Below are 5,820 nucleotides of genomic sequence, written 5' to 3'. Positions count from 1 at the left end.
GGAGGTGGAAAGTCAGGGAGAGAGAAAGAGAAGGAGAGAGAGAAAGATAGAGATCTTCCATACTCTGTTTCACTGCCCAGATGGCCACAAAGGCAGGAGCTTGGCTGGTCTGTAGCCATGAACCAGGTGCTTCTTCTGAGTCTCCCAAGTGGGTGCAGGAGCCCAAGGACTTGACCATCCTCTGCCGCCTTTCCATGCACATTAGCAGGGAGCTGGATCAAAAGTGGAGCAGTTGGGACTCAAATTGGTGCCCATATTGATTGCCAGCATGGCAGGCAGTGGCTCAACCTGATAATGCCACAGTGCTGCCTCCATTTCTTCTTTGTATCTTTTTTGAGAGGTGTCCATATACTGAGAGAAATAATAGATATTTGGGGTTGAAATGGTCATCAAATATCTTGTTGGCTCATATTGTCAATTCTTAAGACTATGAAATGGAGTCTCCTAGAATTCCTTACCTATAATATCAACTGTGGCATCACTATTAAGAATTTTTGCAATAACTACCATGAAGAAGACAAATAAAAAACACTAACAGAATCTTCTGGAAGGTGGCTGTTGGTGAAACCTCAGTAAATCAACTGAAGTGTCCCATAATCATATGTTCAGTCTCCTTCTCCCTTTCCCATTTGACAGCTTTGGATCTCTTAGTTAATAGCAGTGTTTTTCCTTTAACACCTAAAAGTTTGTTCTCCAAAGCAGAAAAGTGAACTTAAGTTTAAAAAAGTAGTCACATTATGAAATAAAGTGAGGTTTATTTTCCAAATGGCGAAATCATTAAAGATGTTGGTTGAAGTAAGAAGAGTTCATGGTTATAGTGATACCATCTGTGTGCCCATGAATGTTTCCTCACTGATTAAGGCTATGAAGAAAGGTGGTATTCAGACTGTGAAATATCATCACTGAAAAATTTTCTGGGAAAGCTGATATATTGTGTGGGCTCAACCAGAATTTCAAATATTTTAAAGTAGACCTAATAGTATGCTTACCTCTGAAATTCTGTTGAAAATAAAATATTAAACAGCATTTGGAAAGTATTGTGTTTCTCTCTTGTGTTTGTAGAAATATCTACTTATATGATAATTTTTAGACTGTTCAAGAGACATATATTCCTAAACAACTGGGTACATTTTATGGGTTAAGTACTACCTCACACAATTGAATTTAAAAAATTTCTGTGTACTGGCACTGCGGCTCACTACGCTAATCCTCCACCTGCGGCGCCGGCACCCTGAGTTCTAGTCCCAGTCGGTTGCTCCTCTTCCAGTCCAGCTCTCTGCTGTGGCCAGGAAGGCAGTGGAGGATGGCTCAAGTGCTTGGGAGACCAGGAAGAAGCACCTGGCTCCTGGCTTGAGATTGGCGGAGCGTGCTGGCCACAGTGCTCCGGCCGGCTGTCGTGGCCATTTGAGGGGTGAACCAACAGAAAAGGAAGACCTTTCTCTCTGTCTCTCTCTCTCACTGTCTAACTCTGCCTTGTCAAAAAAAATTTCTGTATGTGGTTGCAATGATGACGCAGAAATCATAAATGTTTTAAATTTTGTTCATGCAGTCAGAGTTAAATCATTAACAGGGAATGTATAATTTGAAAGAAATACATTTATTCATTAAAAATGTTTATGATATACTGTATTAGGAATATTGAATAGAAAATGGTGGACAGGGAGCCAGTAGGGAGATCAGAAACTAGTGGAAAGGAGAAGGGCAAATTTAGGAGGTGATTACCATTGCCCTGCAGTTTTACTCTGCCCTGTTAATAATGGGCATACTAAGCCCTTTAATAAAAGAGAGTCAGAGTACAGCACTCTTAGCTTCATCCGTACCTTGACTGATCCTACTTACAATTATCCATATTTACTCTTTTGATGCATTACAGATCTGCCATAATAATCAATAAATGGTAACATTTGACTTTTTTGAAAACATATACTTGCCATGCAGATCTGTGTATTTTTTCTTCCTCTAAGTTTTTGAGAAAACTTCTCTAAATATGTGCAATAGCAATACAGCATAACCAACTCTGTTTTCTGGTATAATGTGAATGAGAAAGAAATTAAGCAAACGACCTGAGGTACATTTGCTCCCTTTTCCCAGAGTCATGCTCGGGGCAACAGGGTGGGGCAGGAGGTAGTGGTGAAGGCAGATGACTTGGCCCATTCTCCTTTATGCCCAGGCCTCTGAAGAAAAAGACTAATGATATTTTCTTTTATAGAAGAGTTCTTATTTATAGAATCCTCCTGGCAGAATGTTTCTGGCTAAAACTGCTTATGGTAAATAAACTTGGAATGTAGGATTTATGAGACATGGGTCTCTGTAGACTATCACGTAAACTATACACCTCTCTGGAATATGAAATGGAGATGTTTTATAACTTAAATAGTCCCTGATGAGGAAGGGAAAGCTCGCTGGCCTCACCTGGAGATCTCATCTAGTTCTCCAGGCCAGAGAGCACAGATCTTAGCTGGCAAGAGACAGCAAACATGGGGGATGAATAGGATGCTCCAGGCCTCTCTTTCCTTCTCGTATGACTCTTGAGTGTCCATCTCCTTGAAATTAAGTAATCATGATTTATGTAAAGTCTGATTTGACAATAGGTATTACAGCTTAGTCAGCAATAAAGACTAGAGATTAATATCAAGTTATTTCTATCAAGAAAAATGCACACCATGCATGAGAGTTCTTCAAAACTCATGGAGGAGCAAGTGTTTGGCCTCCTTAATGTTAAGATGCCAACAGCCCATTTGGGAGTACTTGGGTTCAAGTCTCAATTCTGTTCCCTATTCCAGCTTCCTGCTAATGTGCACACTGGGAGGCGGCAGGTGATGGCTCGAGTTCTTGGGTGCCTGTCACTCATGTGAGAGAGAAATTCCCAACTCCTAGCTTGAGCCTGTCCCAGAACCAGCTGTTGTAGGCATTTGAGCCATGAATCACCAGATGGGAACACACTTTTTCCCTCCCTCCCTCCCTCTCTCCTTCCCTCCCTCTCTCTCTTTCTCCCTTCCTCCCTCCATTCCTCTCTTGCTCTCTCATACATAAAAATTTTAAATTTGTATTAAAAACCAAGTTTCCCCCTTAATCATTAAATCAGCACTTCCAAGTGAATCAGCAGATAGAAGATCTCAGTTTCTTCCTCTCTGATACTACACTTGATCTTAGCCAAAAGGCCGAGAAGCGATAGTTTCTTCCTCTCTGTCACTCTGCTTCTCAAATAAAGATATGAATTAATAAATAAATAAATCTTTTTTAAAAATGAGAATAGTTGAGTGAATGAGCTTTACTGCAAATCCATCAGTTCTAAATGTTGTATTCATACTAATTAAAGCACTCATCTAGTCTAATCTGTTTTAATTTAAATAGAAAAAACTACAAGCAGTTACAGGAATTTTTTTTGAGTGTAAATGTTCACACCTAGAGATGAGTCATGACTCAAGGTAGATACATCCACAGTGTCACACCCAAATTAAGTGATAAGGCTTAGGACTTGTGAATGATGATGCTTAAGTGAACCTTTGAGCTTTCAGTTCATGCTGTCATTGAGTTTTTGTGGTATGTTAAAGTGCAATACATGTATTCTGAGTGTCTGACAGACAAGAATATTTTAGGCCATAAAATATACTGTGGTAAGTGGAGTAATGCCACCCACCCAAAAGAATTCTATGCCCCGAAACCCAGAATCAATGAATAAATTATATTCCATAGCAAAGAGGAATTAAAGTGGCAGGGAGAATTAAGATTAATAGTCAGTTCACCTGGGACAGGTGTTGTAGTGCAGTGAGTGCCACGATTAGGGATAACTGCATCCCATATTGGAGACCTGGGTTAATATCCAACCTCCTCTTCCAATTCCAGTTTCTTGCCCATGTACACACTGACAGGCAGCAGGTGATGGCCCAAGTACTTGGGTCCCTGCCACATACATGAGAGGCCTGGATGGAATTCCTGGCTCTTGTCTTTGGCCTGGCCCAGTCTTGGCTCTTCTGGACATTTGAGGAATGAACCAGTGGCTGGAATATCTGTCTCTTTCTCTCTCTCTCCCTCTGCTTTTCAAATAAATAAATCAACTTAAAAACCAGTGAGCTATCCTTAAAGACATTGACCTGGATTACCTAAAATAATTGAGTAACAGCATTACAAGGGTCCTGTAGATGCCAAAGAAGGCAGAAGTGTCAGTGTCAGAGAGATGTGAATTGAGAAGTGGACTGACCATTGCTGATTTTGAAGAAAGAATCACTGGCCAAGAAATTTGGGCAGACTCTGAAATGTGCAATATGCAAGAAAATGGATTCTTCCCTCGAGCTTGTAAAGGGTAATAGAGTCTTGCCAGTACTTTGACTATGACCCAGTTAGAGTCGTTTGAGACTTATGACCTGCAGCACTATTAAATAACAAATTTCTGATGGTTTTTGCCAATAATTTATGGTAACTTGTAACAGCAGCAATAGAAATGCAATGCATGTGATTAAGAACACAGTCTTTCTTATTTTCCCTTTTCAAATCCCCTCTAATGCCCGCATTGTCTTTGCAATTGAAAATATCTTTTCCTCAATTTCAGAAAAGGTTAGCACTTTTCCTAGTGTTCCACACCTAGCAGATGGAAAAAAGAACTCAAACTTAGGACTTCTCAGTAAACCCTGTTTGCTTTCCACTTTACTACATTGACCTAAATATGATGGTACAGTGAAAACATAGAAGGAATTTAGCCCAAATGTCATCTTACAGATTTATACAGCCAATCAACTATGAGTGTGGTTTTTTGGGGAGTTGGCTTTATGGAAAGCACTGAAAATATAAAGATAAACCACTCTAGAGAAAGTAGGAATTAAGAGCATGAAAATTAGAAAAGTTAATATCATTGTCATGATTTGAAAACCACCTCTTGGTTATGACAAAGACTGACTTATTAGAAAAAGATGCATGTTGGAAAATCAAAGGAAATAAGCTATTATACATTAGATTGGATCACATTCTGAGACAGCTGATGTATCAGACAGAGGATCCTCATACTGACATAGTAAATATCACTAAGGATGTATTGGCTTGAGTGAAACATAACAAGATACTATTGAAACAGAATTGATCCAGTAATTTAGAGACAGGGATTAAAAAAGAGAAACACAAAGTAAAAAATGTCAACTGAGAAAGTGTTATAGTAATTCAGATGAAAGGCCATGAGAGATTAATCCAAGAAATTGGAGTAAAAACAGAGAGAGAAGAGTGACTCTGAAGGATTTTCAAAGGAAATATTTATAGGCCTTCCTGATTCTTTAGTTTGATGAAATTAAAGAAGAAATAAGTCATTTTGACTCTGTATAGTCTACAAGCATGAAATCCTGTAAGACCTAGCATGGATCCAGTCTGCATATGTCAAGTTATGAACCAGGAAAGCTCCTAGTAGAGTTCTGTGAGCTCAAATGCACTTTTCAAAAGTAAGAAAAAAAATGATTTGGGGGGATCCATTGGTCAGGAAATGGCAGCTAGTTTATTTTAGGTAACATTTGCAAGAAATGGAACAGGCAACAGTATCTGTGGAAAGAAAATGTAGACTGGATAAGTAGGACTTTGGGGAAGAAAGATTATGGGTCAAAGAACCCAATACTTGAAAGAAGACATTTACCTGAGGTTTAGCAGATAGAAGACTCTGAGTGCATTTTTCAGCAGTGAACACAAAGGCAGATAGAGGACACGGTTCTGGGCAGGCAGTCCTTACTCCTGTCATACACGACTATATCACCAGGCTCTGAATTCCTGGAAAACATGATTTGACTGAAACTACCACCCCACTACACAGCTAACAAGTGATTTTTATGGACTTGCCTTGTAAGT

General features: G+C 39.4%; 1 pseudogene; it reads right to left on the bottom strand.

Moving 5' to 3' along the window:
• Nucleotides 1–3,031: 3,031 nt before the first annotated feature.
• Nucleotides 3,032–3,173, bottom strand: LOC133758893 (U2 spliceosomal RNA; annotated as a pseudogene).
• Between the last annotated feature and the right edge of the window lie 2,647 nt (nt 3,174–5,820).

Source organism: Lepus europaeus, chromosome 4, assembly GCF_033115175.1.
Source record: "Lepus europaeus isolate LE1 chromosome 4, mLepTim1.pri, whole genome shotgun sequence".
Classification (NCBI taxonomy): domain Eukaryota; kingdom Metazoa; phylum Chordata; class Mammalia; order Lagomorpha; family Leporidae; genus Lepus; species Lepus europaeus.
The sequence above is the reverse complement of the archived record's forward strand: the minus strand, read 5'-3'. Positions and strand labels throughout refer to the sequence as shown.